The sequence below is a fragment of the Gossypium hirsutum genome, chromosome A03 (assembly GCF_007990345.1).
Source record: "Gossypium hirsutum isolate 1008001.06 chromosome A03, Gossypium_hirsutum_v2.1, whole genome shotgun sequence".
Lineage (NCBI taxonomy): Eukaryota > Viridiplantae > Streptophyta > Magnoliopsida > Malvales > Malvaceae > Gossypium > Gossypium hirsutum.
Genome location: NC_053426.1, coordinates 84,431,044 through 84,457,125, shown reverse-complemented (window position 1 = coordinate 84,457,125; position 26,082 = coordinate 84,431,044).

Sequence of the window (26,082 nt, the reverse complement as noted above, 5' to 3'; positions counted from 1 at the left end):
TCATTTTCTTGCTCTGTTTCTTTTATATGAAAATAGACTCATTAAGCTTTAATTTATCTCATTCAGTCTCTGATTTAGTTTTGATTATTTTTGGTGATTTTTCAAAATCACGTCACTGTTACTGTCCAAAACAGTTTTATTGCTAATTCACTGTTTCACACTTTCTTTGTATTAGCCTCATTTTAACATACATATCACAAATCATTTTCACCACATTTCATACATCACAAGTATAGGCCCATGATCACAAGGTCACCATAAAATCATCCTCATGTATAACTTACTTGTTTATAACCTTACCACATCCTGGTCACTTAATGAACACATCATTCACATAACCAAGTTCATGCACTTATTCATCACAAAACTCACAAAGCAATACATAGAGAGTCTCCCGTTGAACAGTTTGGATCAATCCTCGATACTTGGTGGTTTCAGCACATAGCTCCACCCATCATAGAGTTCGGCTCTCTTGTACACATGGTGAACACTCAGTACCACCCATGTGACCTAGCCAATTTATCTCGTAGCTCTCTTGTTTACATGGTGTCCTTCACCTGGAGCCACACATGCGACCTAGCTACATATATCCCGTAGCTCTCTTGTACACATGATGTGCACTCAACAGCATACATGTGACCTAGCTACATACTATTTGTATCATCCAATCTTTTCGAAGGTTTAACCGGGATTTCTCTCTCTTTTCCAACAATTTCACCAATCAAGTAATTATCCACAAACATATTTCCAATATTATTATAAAATATCATAATACAAGTAATATTGATGTATTACTTACATATAAACTTACATCTCATTTAATATCAAGGCAATAACATTAAATTACACATTGCCTTATTAAAAATCATATGAACTTACAATTTCCCATAATATCCATAATCATAGAAATCACATTTATGTATGATAATTCAATGCACTTCATGTACCATAGACATATTTTTAAATCAATTCATAAACTTGGCACCATAATCATTTAATTTAACATAATTCAATTAATTCACTAAATTTAACTTTCAAATATAAATTACAGCATTATTGCTGTATTATTATCATACCAACTTACATACTTTCAATACCTCAAAAATTATAATAAATATATCAATTTTACATTGAAACATGCATAAATTAACGCTTATTATACATATGAACTTACCTCGATACTAAAACGATCATTTTACCAACTTTCCCAATTTTCGATTTTTCTCTCATTCTAGGTTCAAATCTCATTTTTCAGGATCTAAAACATCATATTTTACTTATTTAGTTAATGTACTATTCAAAACAGTCCTTAACTCAAACTTTGGAAAAATTACAATTTTGCCCCTAAACTTTTGCATATTTACACTTTTGCCCCTAGGCTCGTGAATTAAACTTCATCCCTTATTCTTATGTTTTATGACATGATGATCACTTTTCCCTTCTATGGCAACATCAAATTCTCACTCTAACATATACTTATGACTATTAGGTATTTTTACCGATTAAGCCATTTTACTCGTTTTCACTCAAAACCGAGTAGCACAAGTTGTCTAACATAATTTAAAACCTCATATTCTATCATAAAACAGCAAAATAAACACATTTCACCTATGGGTATTTTTCCAAATATGAACCCTAGCTTAAATTATTGATAAAATAAGCTTAATCAAATTACCGGGATTCCAAAAACGTAAAGAACTTGAAAAACGGGGTTAGAACGGACTTACTATTGAACTTGGAAAGCTTGAAAACCCTAGCCATGGTTTTTCCCATGCTAATTTCGGCCTCCATGAAAAAGATGAGTAAATTTTGGCTTTATTTTCCCTTTTTATTTCTTTTAATTACCAAATGACCAAAATGCCCTTCCTTACTAAACTTTCAAAAATTCCATCCATGTCCAATTTTTGTCCATCACTTAGAAATTGGTCAAATTGCTATTTAAGACCTCCTAATTAATATTTCAAAGCAATTTCATACTAGAAACTTCTAGAATGCAAGTTTTGCAACTTATTCAATTTAGTCCCTAACTTCAAGTTGAGCACTTTATGCATAGAATTTCTTCACGAAATTTTCACACAATCATGCAATCATATCATAGACCTCAAAATAATCATAAAATAATTATTTTTATTTCAGATTTTATGGTCCTGAAACCTCTGTTCCAACTAAACCCAATTTTGGGCTATTACAGTTGTAATACAGATTTTTGCCAAGGATCGTGAGGTAATCTTGGTCGGCAGTTGAGGGGGCCTAAATCACTCTCGTTCAAGTAAGGCAAATATCAATATTATTTTAGGATTAAGTATTAAAAGAGGGTGATTAACCCTGTTGATTAATGGACTGACAGAGTGATTGATTCAATATAGGTTGGTGTTCGTTGGCTTCTGCGCCTTTTCGTAATCAGGTGTGTAATCATTGTCTTAACCGTAAATCAGTAAAAGTCAGAATATAAGACCGTTGATGCCACATGGGCGTGCGATCACTCGTGTGGTAACCTTAAACGCATAAACATAGGTACTGGATTACGAAGGCCACCATGGGCGATCATATGGGCTTAGGCCGTTTTGGGCCATGTTGGGCCGAAATGATGATCGAAATACCCTTATAAGGTAAAATGACCGAAATACCCCTATAGGGTAAAATGACCGAAATACCCCCATAGTGTAAAATAACCAAAATACCCCTATAGGGTAAAATGACCGAAATATCCCCATAGGATAAAATGATCGAAATACCCCCATAGGGTAAAATGACTGAAATACCCCCATAGGGTAAAATGACCGAAATACCCCTATAAGGTAAAATGACTGTAATACCCCTGCAGGGTAAAATGACAGTGATACACTTTAGGGTAAAATGACTGTAATACCCCTGTAGGGTAAAATGGCTGTAATACCCCTGTAAGGTAAAATGACTGATTTGCCCTACGATGTGTATGAGTGTATTTGAGCATGCCACATTATATGTATGTTGCATCCATGTAAGATATTACGATACGATGCATGACATGTTGCATGGGGTTGGGATTGTTATTTTGGAGGAAGTGTACTGTACTATACTAATATGGTCGCACGGGTCGCCCAAGACGACTGTGGACCTAAGGTTGCACGGGTCGCCTAAGACAATTGTGGACCTACTAATGGCTTTAAGCCGTTCCTATTACTGGCAACTTTGCTGTAATACTTTTTATTGCCGCAACCGGTTCTAATCTTGGTGTGTTTGGTTGGGTGGGTCAATTTTATGCCCACATGGTGTGTTTGGCAGGACAAAGTGGTGTGTAGAGGCTGGAGTGGGTAGGATTTCTGATTGCATTACTGCAGTGATACTGTTACTGTAATGGGCTAAGGCCCACATTGATATTGATACAATAACGGGCTCAGGCCCAAACTGGCTCTATCTATTGAATAATTGACTGCTTGTTTGCTAGGGGATTACACACTGAGTTTTCGTAAACTCACCCCTCTGTTTATCTGTACAGGAAGTCCCCAGCCTTAGGCGGATCGGTGCTGCGAGGGATTCGGAGGTGGCCACAGTGCTGCTCCTGCTTTATATTTGACTTTTATTTACTATAGACTTCGAATTGGGTATTTATTTATGTAATAAGGCCTCTCCAAGGTTTAAACTTTTAATTTGGGATTTTTACTTGCTTTGATATAAACTGCTAGTTGTAGAAAGAAGACGTGTTTTCAAAAGATAACTATTTTCAAAAACACCACATCTTTTTAATATAATTTTAAAGCTTCCGCAACAAACATAGTTTTAAAGTGTATTAACAACCTAATATGATTTACAAATTTTCGTTAATGATATAATAAGGTTTTAATATATAACAGGCTTTCCAATGAAATTATGGTTTTGAGAAACACTTCAATGTGACATCGGCAAATTTAGCCATAACGTCTAGGCCGGGTGTGGGGTGTTACAAATTTACACTTTTGCCCTTGGCATTTTACATTTTTCATAATTTAGTCCTTATTTCACAAAACACATAATATTCAAAATTCCACCACACTCATGCTTGGCCGAATTTCACTAAAATCCCTAGCAACCCATTTCTTTCATTTATTTCACATTTTAACCACTCAATTTACAAAATTCATAATTTAATCCCAAATTGGCATTTTCACTAAAAATCATTTAATTAAACATGAAAATCTATTAGCACATATTTATTTTTCATCATCAAACACAAAAATCATCAAGCTTTCAATAATGGCAAAACACAAAATCATCATCAAATTCAAAATTTCAAGCATGGGTCAGCTAGTATTCAAAACAACTATCTCAAAAACGTAAAAATCATGAAAAATCAAGTAAAAACGAACCTTGAATCAAGCTTCAAGAGTTCCGAATATTCAAAGCTCAAGAACCCTATTCTCTTTTCTAATTTTTGATGAGAAGATAATGAATAATGGCTTTCATTTCTTTTGTTTTAATTTTATTAACTTATATTTCTAATTTAAAAAATTAACCTTGGTTAAAACATTATAAAATCACATATATTAAGTCCATTACCGGCCACTAACCTTAATAGTGGCCTAATTTCATTTTAAGGACTTTACAATTAATAAATCATAGCAAATAAGTACTTTAACAAATAGAAAGCCACTTTTACATTTTACACGATTAAGTCCTTTTTATTAAATCGAGCACACAAACTATAAAATTTTCACAACTTTCACACATATCAGTTCACATACTACAAACACCAAAAATAATTTTAAAATATTTTTCTGACTCGAATTTGTGGTCTCGAAACTACTTTCTGAATAGGGTCTACACTGGGCTGTTACAATACATGTCTACAATCATACCTTAGTTCAATCCATGTATTAAACATGATTTGATAAACTATTTAACATATATATTGCTACCATAGTTTGACATTATAATTATATTTAAACAAACCACTACTAGCCATTCCAATGGCTAGATTACAAGCATCATTTACATTTACATGCCAATATGACCAATATATCCTATACATGCCATTACAACCATAATTGATTTACCATATTGTACTGACATTGGTCGATGGATAGTGTGAGTGATCTCTGCCGAGCTTCCAATCCAACGAGCTTTCGATTTGCTCTAAAACAATGAAATAAAACTAAGTAATCATAAAATGCTTAGTAAGTTCGTATAACAGGGTACTTAACTTGCCATTCATTCTATTTTGGAGGTAACTATGTAAGGTATAATCAATCAGTTTGATCTCAAGCCCTACACGCATTCTCATTGCCCTTGTTAGTCATATATTCCATATTAACATCGAAACATATATGGGCTCAACAACAATCAAGTTTCCAAGCACATATGCTTTCCACAACATGTGTTCATTCAATATGCATAGTTCATCTCATTATTTCAAGTATAATTTCATAATAGTTCATTTTGAGTTCAGATCATTTCACATTAGAACTTTGCTCATATTACTCAGAACATCAAGGTAACGATTAGTACACTAAAGGTGTACAAGTCTATAATCAAGAATGAACATATATTTATCAAATAAAGTCCATGTACAAATATCATCATCTTATGTTTTCATATATCATATGTAATGTATCATCATTTACTTGTATTTCAGCCGGATACGTGTAATAACTCATTTCTTATCCATATATTTTCATATCAAGATTTTTACCCATTGAATTTATCTAAAATATCGATGGTTACACAGGTAGTACACTCGAGGTGTATGAATCAGAATCTGTCAATTCATGTCCAATGGTACCCATAAGGTACTATATCAGAGAGTCCACTCTCGAGCCACACATGTATACGACAAGATTACCAGTCTAGGTTAAATCCTTTTTATGACATATGCGCTAGAGAGCTTGATCTAGATTACAAGTCGGAGCTAAATCCAATTCATAACATATGCTCGAGAGAATTTATATCAAGATTACTCATCCAGGCTAAATCCTTTCATAAATGAGGTCAATAGGATTACTCATCTAAGCTAAATCCCGTAGCAACAAATGCAGGATCTCATTCACTTCTAGAAATCACATATCCATCGATTTTCATTTATGCAACGAGATTTGACATTTTCAAGCAATTCTCGGCATGTAATTATTTCATACATCTCTAACATTCATATAATTTAAATGGTCACATTCCATATTCGTTCCAAGCATAAAAGTAACATTCTCGTTTATCTTTCATCGGGCATTTTTGTTAATTGGGCTTTGTCAAGTATAATTTTAGCTTCATATACATATGTGATATTTATACAATTCACAAACACAACACTTAATTCAAGCATAAAAAAATATAAAATTTAGTTACACGAACTTACCTCGACAATTGTTCGTGTACGAAAAATCTACTAATTTGACTTTTTCCTCTTTTCCTCGTTCTAGCTCCAAATTTGGTCTATTCGGATCTATATGAGTAAATTTGGCATCAATTTATCATATTTTATATTCAAGTGGACTCAATTTTTATCTTGGGAAAAATTACCATTTCGTCCCTAGGCTAAAAAAATGAAATTTATGCAATTTACTCTCTATTCCAAGCCTAATCGAAATTTATATACTACATTTACAGCACATGCATTTCACAAATTTTAGAATTTTCCATGGGTTTTATCACTTTTTCATTTTAGTCCCTAAATCAAGTTTCCATCAAAAATTACTTTGTAAAAGTTGTTTATCTATCAACAACCTTTCATTTTCTACCATAAATTTCATATTTCTAGCAATTCATCCATGACCCAAATTTCATACTTTGATAACTTTTCAAATTAATCCCCCAAATAGATAGATTAGAGTATCCTGGTTTCAAAAATATAAAAATTACTAAAAATGGGGCTTGATTACTTACCCAAATAAGCTTCATAAGTCTTCTTCCTCTCTCTTAGCGTTTCCATAGAAATATTTGGGAAAGATGATATGAAATTAATTTTTATTTAATTAAATTGTCATTTAATAACTTTTCATCTTTCCAATTTAGTCCTTAGCGTTTTTTTATTTTTTCATAGATGAGTCATACCAAAATATCTACATACTTTCTTTATTTGTCTAATTACCATATAAGGACCTTAATTTTTGAATTCCATAGCTATTTGATCCTTCTAGCTACTAGAATCCAACTTTGATATTTTATGTGATTTGGTCATTCCCGTAATTAAACACTTAATCAATAATATTTTCCGATCAAAATTTTCACATGACATGTCTATCATAATACAAATCATATAATAAAATAAATTTAAATTTTATTTTTGGCTCAGATTTGTGGTCTCGAAATCACTATTCTGATTTCACCAAAATTGGGCTGTTACAACATCCCTATGTATTCGGCCATGTGTCACACACAGTCTAGACATACGCCCGTATGGACAAAATAAAGCCATTCCTAGCTTCATTTCTCACCCAAAATCACACCCATAACCTGCACTTGAATCACACATCCAAATACCAACCATTTCAAGCATTCAAATCAAGCAAATTCCATCATTCATCATGGAATATCATTTCATGCATCTCACCTTAGTTAAGTCCTCAAGTAATACATAATTTGATCAACTACTTAACATATATGTAGCTACCATAGTTTGACATTACAAGTATATTAAAGCAAACCAAACTAGTCATTCCAATGGTCACAAGCATCATTTACATTTACATGCTAATATGACCAATATATCCTATACATGCCATTAGAACCATAATTAATTTACCATATTGTATCGACATGGGCTGATGGATAGTGTGAGTGATCTCCGCCAAGCTTTCAATCCAATGAGCTTCCGATTTACTGTAAAATAGGGAAATAAAACTAAGCATAAAATGCTTATTAAGTTCGTATAACATGGTACTTAACTTACCATTTGTTCTATTTTGAGGTAACTATGTAAGGCACATTCATTCAATTTGACCTTAAGCCCTACACATATCCTCATTGCCCTTGTTAGTAATATATTCCATAATAACATCAATAACATGTATGGGCTCAATAACAATCAACTTTCTATGCACATATGCTTTCCACAGCATGTATAATTCACATTACTATATCTCAAGTATATTTTCATATAACACATCTCGAGTTCAAATTATTTCTTATAAAAAATTTACACATTTTACTCGAAATAGCAATGTCACATGAGTATTAGTGCACTTAAAGTGCACAAGTTTATAACCAAGGATGAACATATTCATCAATGGAATCCCATATACAAATATCATCATCTCATATTTTCATGTAACAGCCCATTTTTCCTTAAATCAGAACAGTGGTTTTAGAACCACAAATCTGATGTTGGAAAATTATTTTAATATTATTTTTGTTGTTTACATCATGTTATTTGATGTGTGTGAAAATTTCGTGAGCTAATTTTATCGTTTGAATATTCAATTTGAGAAAAAGGACTTAATCGCGTAAAACGTAAAAGTTGCATTCTACTTGTTTAAAGTGGTTAATTGCTATGGTTGATTTAATTAAAAGTCCTTATGATGATATTAGACCACTATTAGTGTTAATGGACATAACTGGGCTTAATATCATGAAATTTGGTGGCTTTTAATTAAGGTTATATTGGTAATTAGCTTAATTAGCATATAATAAAAAATAAAGAAATTATGGCTATCATCTTTGTCATTGTTGAATAAATCTTGGATAAAATCCATTTTAGGGCTTGGAAGCATTCGGTCACTTTGGAGCTTAATTGTAAGTTCATTTTAGCTCATATTTGATGATTTCCATGTTTTTGTAATCGTTGCTTCGTATTCTAGCTAGCCCATGCCTTAATTTTTGAAATTTTTTTCATGATTTCATGAATTTACATTGATGAATATTTGATATTTTGAATGTTTGATAATGGAAAATGACTATTGGTTAATAGATTTAAATGTTTTGTAAAGTGATTTTAGGTAAAAATGCATTTTAGGGATTTAATTGTGAAAAGTGTAAATTGAGATGTTAGAATGTGAAATAAATGAAACTTTAGGGCTACTAAGGACCCTATAGAAATTTGGCACTATTAAATTGAGAAAGAAATTGTGTAATTTGTGTTTTTATGTATTAGGGACTAAATTGTAAAAATGTGGAACTTTACAAGCTAAAGTGTAAAAATGCCTAAATATGTGTTTGTGGACTAAATTGAATGAATTGATGAATAAATGAGTTAATTTTGAATGTATATAGATCAAGAAAGAAAGAAATCAGATTTAGATCAAGGAAAATCAAAGGTTATCGAATAGTCAATCTAGTCCGTCTATCCCGAATACGAGGTAAGTTCATATGCAAATAAATGTATTTAAATTAAATTTTATTTATTTATTGGTCATGAAACTACATTGAATATCAAATGATCAAATACGAGCAAGAATCGGCAGGGTTACAATCTTTGAAAGTCCCGTACGAACCTCTGAAATAGCATAGGATACAAATGTCATGACATTAGGATTATCGTTATGTGATTACGTGTAGGACCATGTCTGGGACATTGGCATCATTATTTGATTTCGTGTAAGACCATAGCTAGGCTATTTCCATCAATATGTGAGAACATGTAAGATAATATCCAGGATATGGCATTTTATGTGCTACATCTGATTTTCGAGTATCCTTAACGATTCCAAAAGGTTCAACCGGCAATGTCAAGATAAGAAAGAATGTGTGATTGAATTAAGTGATACAAGTACGTATCAGATTCATACGAGTATTGAAAATAGAAGTATTTTTTGAATTTAATTATATTTCTTGAATAGATATACAATGAAAAAGGTTTGTGAATTTATATGTGCTTATTCATGATTTGACTATATGATGGGAATGATCATGATTCACTAGATAATTTATTTTTTTATGCCTTACTAGGCTTTTTAAGCTTATTTTGTGTGTTTTTTTCCCTGATTTATAGATAATCGAAGCTAGCTCGGACTCTGGGATCATCAAGAAACATCGTCACACTATCGATCAACTTGTTGGTATTTTTGATGCTTTGTAAATACGGTATATGGCATGAATAGGCTAGTGTTATGATGATATGTTTTGAGTTAGATATTAGCCATGAGAGTTGGCTTGTAAATGATGTAAATGTTGGTGCATTATTATTTGAAAAATGGTATGTTGTGGTTTGGTTTTAAGATGATGAATTGGTAAGTTTTTGGTTATGAATTGGTTGATGAATGGATGGATTTTAAATGGCATGAAATGCATATGAAATAACATGTTTTTGGCTACCTATAAATGTATTGAAATGGTACAAGATGATGTAGTTTAGATATGCTTGAGAAAGGGTGAGAAATGTGGCTTAAACCAAGCCTAATTTCGCCCCACACAGTTGAGCATACGGGCATGTGATTCGATTGTGTGCCTGCTGTAACTTAGTTAAAACAAGTTAGTGAGCTACACGGCTTAGACACACGAGCGTGTCTACTGGCCGTGTGTGGCACACGGGCTAGCACATGGGTGTGTAGCCATCCGTGTGATCTAAGTCAGTATACCCTCCTGATTTTACACGACTGTGGCACATGGGCGTGTCTCTGGCAGTGTGATACAAGTCAGTATGTATGCCCTATTTCTACACGGGCATGTTCGTGGCCGTGTAAGGCACACGACCTGTTCACACGGGCGTGTGATCCCTGTATGCATGAAAATTTTCTAAGTTTTTCCAAAGTTTACAAATGTTATTAGTTTAGACCCAAACCTCTTCCAAGCATGTTTTACGGTCTCGTAAAGCCTTATAAGGGATAATGTAATTATGTTTGAACAATGTTTATGTGATAATGGATTCATGTATGAGAAAAGTATGTTCTGTGCTGTAGGTTGTTTGGTAATGCCTCATAGCCTTATTCTAGTGATGGATACAGGTTAGGAGTGTTACATTTGATTGGTATCAGAGCTATGATTTAGTCGATTTTGAGACAAACATAGCGTGTGTTAGAGTCTAGCTATACATGTCTTATATGCTCTGCGATAGTGTGATGATTCTTAACAGCTTAAATTGTGCTTTCGTATAGTAATGGATCCCGAAAAAGCTGTAGCTGGCGATGTAGAGAGTAACACGCCCGCTCCTACTTAAGGGGTAGCACCATCCAACTCTAGGCTCATAACGAGTAGCCACAAGGGAGAGGCTAAACAAACCTTTTTCCAGATGATGAGTGAGTGGTTCACGGAGTTCGTTCAAATGAATTCGGCTACTCAACAACCTGCACCCCACCTGTTCCTCAATAAAACCCTGCTATTCCTCAAGTTGTAGATTTGACACGGTTGAACAAGCCGCCACTGGATAAGATTTTGAAACATGAGGCTGAAGAGTTTCGTGCTACTGTTGATGATGATGCAGAGAGAGCTGAGTTTTGGCTCGAAAACATGATCTAAGTATTCAATGAATTATCTAGCACTCTTAATGAATGTATCAAATGTGTTGTATCTTTGTTGAAAGATAATGCGTACCATTGGTGGAAAATGTTGATATCTGTGGTTTGTAAAGAACGGTTACTTGGGAGTTTTTCCAATCTGAATTCCAAAAGAAGTACATAAGTCAGCTATTCCTTGATTAGAAGCATAAAGAGTTTCTAGAGCTAAAACAAGGCTGAATAACTGTCACTGAGTATGAAAGAGAATTCGTATGGTTAAGGAAGTATGCTCGAGAGTATGTATCAACTGAGGAAATTATGTGTAAGTGGTTCGTTGACGGGTTGAATGAAGATTTAAAACTACTAGTTAGGATTCTCGAGTTGAAAGAATTTGTCGTTCTGGTTGAAAGGGCATGTAAAGCTGAGGATCATAACAAAGAAAAGAGAAAGGCAGATTTCAAAGCTAGAGACTCGAGAAAAAGATCAATGAGTAAGTCGTATCATTCCTCATCAAAGAAATCTTGAGATTTGTTTAGTCGATCAAATATACCAGTGGAATACTCTAGTAGAGATCGTGGAAAGCAAGTTACGAGTTTGAAAGCTCCAGCTGTGTTAGTGGCAAGTGTGGGTAATGTTAGATCAAATAAGCCTGAATGTGAATGATGTGAAAAATGACATTTTGGAGAGTGTAGATTGAATGATAAAGACTATTTTAGATGTGGCTCGCATGAACATTTCATTCGGGATTGTCCTGAGCTTGATGAAAAAGATAAGTCTCAGAATGTAACATCAAGCAACCCTACTGTGAGAGGAAGATCATTTCGTAATGTTGGAAATGTGAGTGGTGGTAGAGGTGCAACTCGAGATACTACTGTGAGATCCGATGCTAGAGCACCTGCCAGAGCCTACGCTATTCGCGCTCGTTAAGAAGCGTCATCTCCAGATGTTATCATCGGTACTTTCACTCTCTATGATACAAATGTTATTGCATTGATAGATCCAAGATCAACTCATTCGTATATATGTATGAATTTACAATCCAGTAAGACTTTGCTTGTAGAGTCTACTAATTTTGTGATTAGAGTATCGAACCCATTAGGCAAATGTGTTTTGGTTAACAAAGTTTGCAAGAATTATCCGCTAATGCATCGAGATTTCTGTTTTTCAGCTAATTTGATGTTATTTCCATTCAATAAATTTGATATGATTTTGGATATGGATTGGCTAACGATGCATAATGCTATAGTGGATTGTAGATGATAGATGATTGAACTGAAATGTCAGAACAATGAGATTATTAGAATTGAATCTGATGATCTGAATAGTTTGCTAGTTGTGATTTTGTCTATGTTAGCTTAGAAATTTGTGAGAAAAGGGTATGAAGCTTATCTTACTTATGTACTTGATACAAAAGTGACAGAAACAAAGATTGAATTCGTACAGTTGTGTGCGAGTATTCAGAAGTATTTCTCAAAGAGTTATCGGGTTTACCACCTATTAGAGAAGTTGAATTTGGTATTGAATTAGTACGGGGGACAACATTGATATCAATAGCCCCGTATAGAATGGCTCCAATAGAATTAAAAGAGTTGAAGGCTCAGTTGCAAGAATTGATAGACAGAGGTTTTGCACGACCGAATTATTCGCCTTGGGGTGCATCGGTGTTATTTGTGGAAAAGAAAAATGGCACGATAGGAATGTGTATTGATTACAAACAGTTGAATAAAGTGACTATAAAGAACTATTACCCTCTACCGTGGATTGATGATTTGTTTGATCAGTTAAAAGGGGAAACAGTATTTTCAAAAATTGATTTGAGGTTGGGTTATTGCGAGTTGTGGGTTAAAGACTCAGATGTGCCAAAGACTACATTGAGGACAAGGTACAGACACTTCGAATTTCTTGTTATGCCTTCCAAACTAACAAATGCACCTGCTGTTTTTATGGACTTGATGAACCAGATTTTCAGGCTGTATTTAGACCGATTTGTAGTTGTGTTTATTGATGATATTTTGATTTACTTTCGTGATGAATTGGAGCATGCCGAACATTTGAGAATCGTGTTACAAACTTTGAGAGCTAAACAGATGTTTGCAAAGTTCAGCAAATGTGAGTTTTGGCTATGAGAGGTTGGTTTTCTGGGACATATAGTTCGACCTGTAGGTATCCGAGTTGATCCGAGCAAAATATCTGTGATTATAGATTGGAAGCCTTCAAGAAATGTATCTTATGTCCGCAATTTTTTGGGACTAGTGGGATATTATAGACGGTTTGTCAAAGGTTTTTTTATGATTGCAACTCTGATGAAAAGATTGCTTCAAAAAGATGTTAAGTTCGAATGGTCCGATAAATGCCAGAAAAGTTTTGAGCAGAAAAGCTTTACTAACTAAAGCTCCAGTGCTGGTTCAGCCTAAGTCGGGTAAAGAATTCATAATTTTCAATGATGCATCGTTAAATGGCTTTGGTTGTGTTTTGACATAGGAAGATAAAGTTGTAGCTTATGCCTCGGGACAGTTAAAGTCACACAAAAAGTGTAACACCCTTTACCCGTGCCCGACACTGAAACAAGGTACGAGGCATTACTGGACTTAATCGTTCACAAATATGAAAAAATCGGGCTACAAAATTTCTTTTTCATTCAAAACTTTTCATACACATGCATAATGTCCCATAAACAGGCCTACGAAGACCTAAACATGCATTGAAAGTAGTTAGGGACTAAACCAAGAACCTTAGATAGTTTTGGAAAAACTTAAAAAAATTTCTTTCAATGAAATAGGGTTACACGCTTGTGTGGACATAGGGACATGCCCATGTGCCTTTAATACGCCCGTGTCCTCAGGCCGTGTAACTCTCTGTTTATGATGTCAGCATGAAAATCAAACCATACGGCCAGGCCACATGCCCGTGTCTCCAGGCTGTGTCCCTCACACGGTTGAGACACACGACTGTGTCTCGGCCCGTGTAGTCAACATTTAGGCTATTTTCCAAACCTTCATGTTACCCATAAACCCTTACAACCTTTTACATATTAAAACCACAAATCATGGCATCATTTTAGTGATTAAACAACCTTTATTAAGACATTTTCATAACATCAACATGTGCTCTTACAAGCTATGCATCTATTCATGGAATGCCAAGTCTAGATTCCTTAATCCACACTCATAAGACTTGTCATTTTAATGATCACTTTTACCATTATACTATGGTTACCAACTTATCCGTCAAGCACTCATGTTCAACCATTATCACATTGTTTTTATAACGTGTAACTACTACATGGCTATGACCACTTCAATTGGTCATAGAGCATACATCCAACACACATGTCATATTTTCAACCAAGCATGGCAGACAAACATAATCACATCATAAACATTAAACATGACATGAATAGCTAGGTTTACAAGCCATAAACAATATTAGCCACATCTCATGCCATATACATATAACTCAATATAAGCCAATACATTTGGCCAAAGCATAATAACACATGTCAATAAACTAGATTCCTATACATGCCACTCACCTGAAATTTCTAATATATGCTTCATTATTCCAAAGGTAGAGACTTGATAGTGTGATGCTACCTCTGACGATCTCCAACCCCGAGCTAACCTGACAAGCTAAAAGAAATGGAAAGTAGGGAGTAAGCTTCACGCTTAGTAAGTCTATATGAAAGTAACAAGCAATTTATCAATATGCTTCTACCAATTCTTACAACATGATCTCAAGGTAATACTATCATAATTGTCTTTTTACATATGTTCAAGTCAAGCTATTTTATCGAGTCACAGTCATTAAATTGTTTATATCTGGAGTTACAGAACTCAAAATTGAGGTCTGCTAATTTTCCCAGAAACTAGACTCACATATATTTTTACCATAAAATTTTTAGAGTTTTTGGTTTAGCCAATTAGTACAATTTATTCTTCAAAGTCACCCCTATTTTGCTATTTGATAGCTTCAACCTTTCTTTACTAAAAATTAATTATCTCCTCACACGAGATTCGAATGATGTTACTGTTTGTTTTTTTTTTGTGAAAATAGACTCATTAAGGATTCTAATAATATTAATTGTAACCCATAATTATTTTTGTAAAATTTTTAATGATTTTCCCAAATCAAGAAAGGGGATTTCGAAATCATTCTGACCCTGTCTCATAACAATTTAAATATTTCATGCATGAAACTCCTTTGCTTACACCCTTTCTTCTATGTGAAACTAGATGAATTAAGATTTAACTTCATATTTTATTCAGCCTCTAACACAATGTCCATAATTGTTGGTGGATTTTCAAATTTGGACTGCTGCTGCTGTTAAAACTATTTTAATGTAAATTTATCACACCTTATTAGTTCATTTTCACGACATTGATAAAAATACATGTTTATACATAATAATTATAGACCTATAATCATAAGTTCATCACAAAATCATTCCCATAGGCATGACTTACTTATTTACATCCTCACCAAATGTGCATCATAAACCGAAATCATTTCTTGTGAGTTTGGCATACATACCTGTGTTACTCAACATGCTCATATACTTACTCATATTCATTCCTGATTAATCATACAACGTGAATTGAATTCACATCTCATCAATTTCATGTAAGTACCTGTACCACTTACAAAAAAAGCCATAAGCTCTGTCATTTTGACTTAAATCGTAAATTTCCCATTGAACCATTTGGAATACCACAGGATAACCACAAAGCCTCAAACATATAGTACAATGTCGATGCCATGTTCCAAACATGGTCTTACACTGGCTCATATATCTAAGTCGATGCCATGTCCTAGACAGGTCTTACACTGATTTTCATATATCGAGGTTGATGCCATGTCCCAGACAGGCTTACACTGGCTCTCATCTATCGGTGTCAATGCCATGTCTCAGACAAGTCTTACACTAACACATGTCAAGCTGATGCAGAACACATGTCAAGTTGATGCCATGTCCCAGACAAGTCTTACACTAGCTTGCATATCTCAAGGCCGATGCATGTCCCAAACATGTCTTACACTGGCTCTCGTCTCAATGTCGATGCATGTCCCAGACATGTCTTACACTAGTACACATATCACCCAAATGTTATGGCATGATTATCCAATCTATTCCTAAGGTTCAACAAGGAGTTTATCATGATAAGTCTCATCATACCATTACACATAGTCACAATTAAATAATTTATGCTATATCAATTTAATCACACATAATAACCATTTTGTTGCATTATTTACACCCAACTTACTCGTTTCAATGGAATATCATATTCCATCAAATTTCCAATGCATTCAATCATCACATACATGTTATTAACATTTGGCATCACTTTCTCATATACAATATCTTCAACATATAATTCAATACAATTATAGCAAAATAGATTTCAAGTATACTAACAATAATATGGATAACATGCTTATTTAGTCACATGGACTTACCTCGAATGCAAATTTCGGCCAATTATTCCATTTTAGTCTATAACCTCGTACTTTCCAATTTAAGCTCAAATTTCGATTTTCTTGATCTAACATGATGAAATTCACTCATTTAATCATTACATTAATTAAAACATTCTATAATTCACAATTTGGAAAAATGACCATTTTGCCCTTAGACTTTACAAAAATTATGATTTTGCCCCTAGGCTCGTAAATCGATTTTTATCGAATTTCCTCACTACCCATGCCAAGCTAAATTCTTTTTATACTAGGATCAGCCCTCAATTCTCATTATTACTCATACTTATCACTCATTCTGCCATCTTTACAAAATGGTCCATTTTAGGTGTTTTCATGTAAATCCTTTCACAAAAATTGCTTATTTTACAACCATAACTCATTTTCTTCCATAAAAATTCAGTAAACATCACAAATCCTTTCATGGAAAATCCCTAGACTATCAACCATTTCACAAAATAGTCCTCCTATTAGCTAGTTCATGCTACAAGGGTTCCAAAAGTACAAAAATTATAAAAAGTAAGCATCTAAATCACTTACTTGCAAGAAGATAGCTTGGTTGAAATTTTAAAGCTTAAAAACCCTTACTTTTGCTGAAAATTTCGATGAAGAAAAAGATGAGAAAGAGATGATATCATTCTTTGTTTATTTTATTTTATTTCTAGTCAATTTGGTTACCAAAATTCACCTAACCATTTTGACTATTTTAATTCCTTGTCTCATGGCCGGCCATCACTCATTTAAAGGCCTAATTTCACTTTAAAGAACCCCAATTTTGGTTCTCTAGCTATTTGGTATATCTATCCAATAAAATAAGACTTTGGCCCTTTATGCGATTTAGTCTTTTTTCGCAATTAAGCATGAAATCGCTAAAATTATTTCACCAAAATTTTCATGCACTCATATAATCATGCTATGACACATAAAATAACATTAAAATTAATTTCTTCAGCCCCAAAATAGTGGTTCTGAAACCATTGTTCTGACTAGGCCCAAAATCGGGCTATTACAAATAGAATTATCCAACGCGTGATCTAGAGTTAGCCGCGATAGTGTTCGCATTGAAAATTTGGCATCACTATTTGTTTGGTGAGAAATGCCATATTTATACCGACCAAAAAAGCTTGAAATATTTGATAACTTAGAGAGATTTGAATTTACGATAGCGGAGATGGTTAGAATTGCTAAAAGACTATGAATTGGTAATTGACTATCATCCAGGGAAAGCAAATGTAGTTGTTGATGCATTGAGCTGAAAATCGTTATTTTCTTTACGTACTTTGAGCACACAACGCGTTATCTGATGATGGTTCAATAGTAGCCAAGTTGAAAGCAAGACTATTATTTCTACAACAGATTTGTAAGGCTCAAAATTTTGATAATGAACTGCAAGCAAAACAAGCTCAGTGTGAATCGACTTTTGATTTAGAGTTTTGAATAGGGTCTGATGACTGTTCGCTGTTTCGTGATAGAATATGTGTACAAGAAATTCTGAGCTTATTCAGAGAATTCTAAACAAAGCACAGAGTAGTTGTTTATCAGTGCATCTAGGAAGTACAAAAATGTATAACACTTTGAAACAACAATATTGGTGGCATGGCATGAAAGGAGATATCTCAGATTTTGTTTCAAAATGTTTGATTTTTCAACAAGTCAAAGCTGAACATCAAGTGTCGTCAGGTTTATTACAACCTATTATGGTTCTCGAGTGGAAGTGGGATAAAGTAACAATAGATTTCGTATCGAGTTTGCCCTTATATTTGTGAAAGAAAGATGGATCTGGGTTGTTGTTGACAGATTGAGGAATCAACTCATTTCATTCCTGTATGTACAGATTTTTCACTTGATAAATTGGATCAGTTATATATTTCAAAAATTGTTCGATTGCACGGAGTTCCACTATCTATTGTTTCGAATAGAGATCCGAGGTTCACATTGTGATTTTGGAAGAAATTCAAGAAGCTTTAGGTACAAAGCTACATTTTAGCACTGCATTTCACCTACAAACAGATGGTCAATCCAAGCGAGTTATTCAAATACTTGAGGATATGTTGCGTTGTTGCATTCTTGAGTTTGAAGGTAGCTGGGAGAAATATTTACCATTTACTGAAATTTCTTACTATAATAGCTTTCAATTGAGTATAAAGATGGCACCGTACGAAGCTCTATACGGTCGATGTTGAACACCATTGTATTGGAGTGAGCTCAGCGAAAATAAGATTCAAGGGGTTGATCTTATCAGAGAGACTGAAGAAAAAGTGAAAGTAATTCACGAGAGTTTGAAAGAGGTGTCATATCGATAGAAATCTCATGCAGACTTGAAATGGAAAGATATTGACTTTCAAATCGGGGATAAAGTGCTTTTAGAAGTGTCTCCATGGAAAAATATATTGCGGTTTGATCAAAAAGGGAAATTTAGCCTGCGCTTCATCGGACCGTATGGGATTATTGAGCGAATCAGACCAGTTACTTATCGAATATCTTTACCATCTGAGTTAGACAAAATGCATAATGTGTTTCATGTGTCGATGCTTCGACGGTATCGATCTGATCCTTCACATGTCATTTCCCCAACTGAAGTTGAAATTCGATCTGATATGTCGTATGATGAAGAACCAATTCAAAATTTAGCTTGCGAGATCAAAGAATTGAGAAATAAAAGAATTTCATTTGCAAAAGTATTATGGCATCGAAAAAGGGCTGAAGAAGCTACGTGAGAACTCGAGGATGCTATGAGAAAAAAATATTCAAACCTATTCACTGGTAAGATTTTTCAGGGACAAAAATCCCTAAGGGGGAGAGTTGTAATAGCCCGTTTTTGATTAAATCAGAACAGTGGTTTTGGAACCGCAAATTCGATGTCAAAAAATTATTTTAATATTATTTTTGGTGTTTACAGCATGTTATTTGATGTGTGTGAAAATTTCGTGAGCTAATGTTATCATTTGAGTAGTCAATTTGAGGAAAAGGACTTAATCGCGTAAAATGCAAAAGTTTCATTCTACTTGTTTAAAGTACTTAATTGCTATGGTTGATTTAATTAAATGTCCTTATGATGATATTAGACCATTAGTAGTGTTAATGGACATAAATGGCTTAATATCATGAAATTTGGTGGCCTTTAATTAAGGTTATATTGGTAATTAGCTTAAGTAGCATATAATAAATAAAAAATAAAGAAATTATGGCTATCATCTTTGGCATAGCGAATAAAGCTTGGAGAAAATCCATTTTAGGGCTTGGAAGCATTCGGTCATTTTGGAGCTTAATTGTAAGTTCATTTTAGCTCAATTTTTCATGATTTCTATGTTTTTGTAATCGTTACTTCGTATTTTAGCTAGCCCATGCCTTAATTTTTTAATTTGTTCATGATTCTATGAAATGCCTTTGATGAATATTTGAGCTTTTGAATGTTTGATAATGGAAAATGACTATTTGTTGATAGATTTAAATGTTTTGTAAAGTGATTTTAGGTAAAAATGCATTTTAGGGATTTAATTGTGAAAAGTGTAAATTGAGGGGTTGAAATGTGAAATAAATGAAAGGTTAGGGCTACTAAGGACCCTATATAAATTTGGCACTCATGAATTTAGAAAGAAATTGTGTAATTTTTGTTTTAATGTGTTAAGGACTAAATTGTAAAAAAGTGGAACTTTAGGGGCTCAAGTGTAAAAATGCCTAAATATGTGTTTGTGGACTGAATTGAATGACTTGATGAATAAATGGGTTAATTTTGAATGTATATAGATCAAGAAAGAAAGAAATCGGATTTAGATCAGGGGAAATCAAAGGTTATTGAATAGCCGATCCGGTCCGTCTATCCCGAATACAAGGTAAGTTCATATGCAAATAAATATCTTTAAATTAGATTATATGTTTATTGGTCATTGAACTGCATTGAATATTGAATGATCAAATACGAGAAAGAATCAACAAGGTTACAATATCTGAAAGTCCTGTACAAATCTCAGGAATAGTATAGGATACAAATGTTATGACATTAGGATTATAGTTATGTGATTACGTGTAAAACCATGTCTAGGACATTGGCATCGTTATTTGATTTCGTGTAAGACCATAGCTAGGCTATTGGCATCGATATGTGATAACATGTAAAACCATATCCAGGATATGGCATTGTATGAGCTATATGTGATTTTCGAGTATCCTTAATGATTCCAAAAGGTTCAACAGGCACGGTCAAGATGAGAAAGAATGTGTGATTGAATTAAGTGATACAGGTACGTATGAGATTCATACGATTATTGAAAAGAGAAGTATTTGTTGAATTTACATGTATTTCTTGAATAGATATACAATGAGAAAACTTTGTGAATTTATATGTGCTTATTCATAATTTGTCTATATACTGAGAATGATGATGTTTTGCAAGATAATTTATTTGTTTATGGATTACTAATCTTTTTAAGCTTATTTTGTGTGTTCTTTCCCTGATTTATAGATAATCGAAGCTAGCTCGAACTCAGGGATCATCAGGAAACATCGTCTCACTATTGATCAACTTGTTGGTACTTTTGATGCTTTGTAAATATGGTATATGGCATGTATTGGCTAGTGTTATGATGATATGTTTTGAGTTATGATATTAGCTGTAACATCCTGATTTTTGGGTTTTTTCGCGATTCTTGATATTTTAGTAAGTTTTTAAAAATTTGGTATGTGGTTGTGAAATTCATAATTTGAGTATGTAAATGGGCTTATGGAAGGCCCATGTGTTGGCCAAAACCCGGTAGAATTTTTGAATTTACGACTTAAGAGTTAAGGGTACTGGCTAGATGGCCTTATGTAAAGTTTTGGGTAAAATGTATCACAAAAAGAGCTTTGGTAAAGTGGCAAGGGTGATGGCACTAAGCTCCTAAAAAGGTGGCGTGTGGAGCATAGAGGAAGACCTGGGTTCGATTCCCTGTGTTGGCAAATAAGGTTATTTATGTTTATGTGGAGGAAGGGTAGGTGTTGGTACCCAAGTGGATTCTGTTGGAGGAGTTTGAATTAATCAAGTGCATGGATTAAGGAGTGATAAGGGGAGAGATTTTAGGCATGATGGAGAGATAAGGGGGAGCGTATCTAGGAGAGATTTTAGGAGATTTGAAATGGGAGAAGTGGTGGCCGGTCAAGGGGAAGGTTTAGAGCAAATTCAGCTATTGGGGTTTTAGGGTGGCATTTTTCTTTTTTTTTCTTTCTTTTCACTTGTGCCGATTGTTCTTAAGCAAATCCCTCTCATTTCTCTTCCATTATTTCTTCCACAAACTCTTTTCCTCTCATTCTTCCTCTCTTTCATTCATAGTAAAAGCCGAACCTATCATTCTTTTCATTGCTAACCGAATAGCAACAAGCCAAATCTCGAAGGAGTCAAGGGAAGTCGATTTATCTATAAAGGTATACACTTGTTCTTTTTTTTTAGCCGATTCTTGTTATTTCAAAAGCCTTTCAACTCTTTTGTCAACACCCTTTTTTGGTCAATAACCACTTTTTCTTCAGTGACCCAAAAGCCAAAAGCACTGCACTCTTGGGTGACTTGGTGGTCGATTCTTAGGATCCTTGTGGTGCGATTTCTGCTAGTTTTTTGGAGCTGGGACTGCGTTGAATCAGAGTTAGCACGGGATTGGAATCGTTTTGGTAGGTGAACCTTGGTAAGTGCTCGTGGCCTTAATCAATTCGGTATTGTGGAGGTTAAGAAAAGTCGAAACCCCTATAGTTTAGGGAGGTGGCTGAATAGGGGTATAGGCCCTATTGGCTTCTTCTTTTAATCTTTTTATGGTTTGTATAGTGGAGGAGCAGCGAGGCGTAGTGTCGACTTGGATTTGCTGGGATCATCAGAGTGACTAGATCTAGTCATCAACTTCAGCAAAGGTATGGATTCTGAGGCCATTATGGAGGGTGGTCGAATGTGTAAGTATTGTTAATAGATGGTTCTCGATTTGGTTCTATTATTGTGAGCTGATTTATTAATGGTTGATTATAGGAGAAATCGTGTAGGAGATCTCGTCAAGGAATATCGCAAAACAGGTGTGTAACGAACCCTTTTTCATAGCTTGAAACGGTAAATGCCGAAAAGCCGAAATGCCAAAATTCTGGCGTTTCGAGGACTTGTGAGTAAGCGAACGCTCATTGGTTAGTTAGATTCGCTAGGTTGATGATCGGTTGGAAAAGGTAAGGGCATGATTTTTGGCATTACGGTAAGTTGGGCCTCGAGGGGCTGAAGTTGGGCCCAATGGGCTTTCGGGCCCATTTGGGTAAAATTGGTAGAAAATGAAAACCTGTTAAATTGTGCATTAAGACTGGTAACACCATTATGCAAAATAGGCTAAATGGGCCTAGATGACTAAATCGGCTATGTAGGGCCCATAGGGGTTTCTGGCCCAATTACTCGGTATCGCGAAAAATGGGCCAGAATCACTGTTTAAAAGATATGAATGGTTAATAACTAATAATGAACACGGAAAACCCTAATATTTGGTAAATTATGAAATTACCCTCATATCATGAAAATGACTGTTTTGCCCCTAGGTAAAAATGACTGTTATACCCCTAGGGTTTACTTATAATTTGATACATGGGATTTTGATATACATGATTGATATGATATGCTCATGATATGTATGATATGCACATGATGTATTCATAAATGCATTGGGTTGGGTTTTTATATGGATGGAGGAAGTGCAAAAGGGCTTATGCCCCAGTTTATTGAAAAAGGGCTGATGCCCCGTTTATTGAAAAGGGCTTTGCCCCAGTTTACCCAAAAGGGCTTTGCCCCAGTTATTAAAGAGGCTAGGCCTTCAGATATATGATAAAGCAGCTATGCTGTCAGTGGTGTGTTGGTTGTGTGGGTTGAGTTATTCCCCACATGGTGTGTTGGTTGGTACGGGTGGAGAGTAGCGGATGGTGGGTTGAGTAGTCTCCCCAAATGGGCTTGCATACATTCATTGATATTACATGCGATATTGAAATGGGCCTATGGGCCATACCGTTTACAGTAAAGGCTTCGGCCCAGTAATATGAAATATGAAAAGGCTTCGGCCCAGTATACGTTGAGATTGAAGTTGGGCTTAGGCTCAGCAGGCTGATATTGCCTTGGGCTCTGAAAGGGGCTAGTTACACATTGAGTTTCCAAACTCACCCCTTTTTCTTAACCTTGCAGGTGAGCCTTGATTTGGGGACTTGGAGCCGGAGGGGATTCAGAGTGGCCACGGTGATCGCTTTTGGGCTTTTGAATAAGTGTTTGGTTTTCACTAAAGTTTGCTTTATTTATTAATTATTTTTGTGTTGTAATAAGGCCATTTTAACTTTATTTTCTTTTTAACTTTATTTTCTTTCTTTTCTGGGATTATTTTATTTTTAATAACTTTAAACTGGTTGATAATAAATTGGCGAGACTTAGGATGCGTTTTCAAAACGACACTTGTTTTCCAAACAACACAACGTTACGATTATCCGATTTCTCAAAGATATCCACTTAAATAAATTTCAAATCGATATAACCAAGTGTTGCAATGGTTGTGGGCATGTCTAGGATTGGATCCATTCGAAGAGCTTGGTACTTAAGCAGCCTTCATGGCTCACCTCCTCTGTTATGGATTCCTACCTGGTGCCCAGCTTCCATTCACTTTGTTAGCTTAACAAAAGTCGATTTTTAACGCACTAAAACAAAACATGGGTTTTAACTTCAATGTGGCACATCAGATTCGGCCATAACATTTGGGCCGGGTTTGGGGTGTTACATTTAGTGGTATCAGAGCTAGGTTGCAACAATTCGGTTGTGGATCGGGTCCGAAAAACTTTTCGAAAAGTTTTTTTACCAAGAAGGGTATTTTTTGGAAATAGTTTTGTAAAGATCTTCTCAAAAATGTTTTATAAAGGTATACATGATAAAATGGTTTAAGTTTTTCTGGGTTTTTTTTTAACGTGTCTAAAATCAAGAATTTCAAAACAAAGGTGTTTTTTTTTATTTTTTAAGAAAATCTATTTTTGTGATTAAATACATGGTTTGTGGTTTTTGGATTGGAGAATGAAGTGGCACTGAATCCCTGGCACCAAGTTTGTAAGTATACTCTCTTTACGTTATGTGATATTGATATAATGCTATAAATAGAACTGAGACCCTACTAAGATACTTTAGATAGGGTAGAACTAAAAAACAGTAGGAATGAAAACTGTAGCTAGGCTACGACGATGCGAAAACAATTCTTGAACTGCTATATTTCCATAAGACATATCGTAATAAACAATTAAACATTATACTAATATCATAAAATTCGTAATCAGATAAGTCGATATGAGTACAAGAGAAACTCGTGGATGAGGCCACGAACGTGGTCACGGAAGGGTCCAAGCTGAATCTTCATCCTCAGGGCATAAGCCAGCTGAGGAGGCATCCGTGCCACAAGCAACTGAGACTGGGTCTTATGATCGGGCTGCGGGGGATGATGCTTTGTCCCAAGCCATGTTAAGGGTTTTAGAAAGAGTTGCTAGAGCTAACACTGGGACAGTGAATAGGGGATCCATCTCCGAGCGAGTTCGGGCTAACGGAGCAGAAGTTTTTAGAGGCGTATCTGGAGTAGCCCTAAATGTGGTTGAATATTGGCTAGAGGCAACAGAGCGAATCATGGACGACCTAGATTGCTCTATGGAGCAAAAGTTGAAGGGGGCTGTGTCGCTGCTACGAGACGAGGCATAGCGATGGTGGATCACTGTGAGGGAGAGTACCCCGATTGAGCGAGTAACCTGGGAATTGTTCAAAACTGCTTTTAAGGGGAGGTATGTTGGAGCTAGTTATGTGGATGCCCGTCGGAAGGAATTTTTAAATCTGACTAAGGGTAATAAGACTGTCGCGAAGTATGAGGCAGAATTTTTGAGGCTGAGTCGATATGCCAGCGGGATAGTTGCAACTGAGTATGAGCGTAGTGTTCGATTTGAGGATGGCCTCCGCGATGAGCTTAGGATATTGATAGCTCCACAGAGGGAGCGTGATTTTGCTGCATTGGTAGAGAAGGCTAAGATAGACGAGGAGGTAAAACGGAATGAGCGGCAGAATCGTGAGAAGGATCGACCCATATTTAAGAGGGATTTTAGACCCTCGAGTGCTACGAATCGGAATGTTAAAAGAGCAAGGATGGAGGAACCGGTTCGAGCAGCTCCAGTAAATACTTTTAGACCGCAGGCTTGCAGGGACTGTGGTAAGGTGCATATGGGGGAGTGCTAGAAACGAGCTGGAGCATGTTTTCGATGTGGGTCCAAGGAGCATAAGTTCAGAGAATGTCCTCAGAGAACA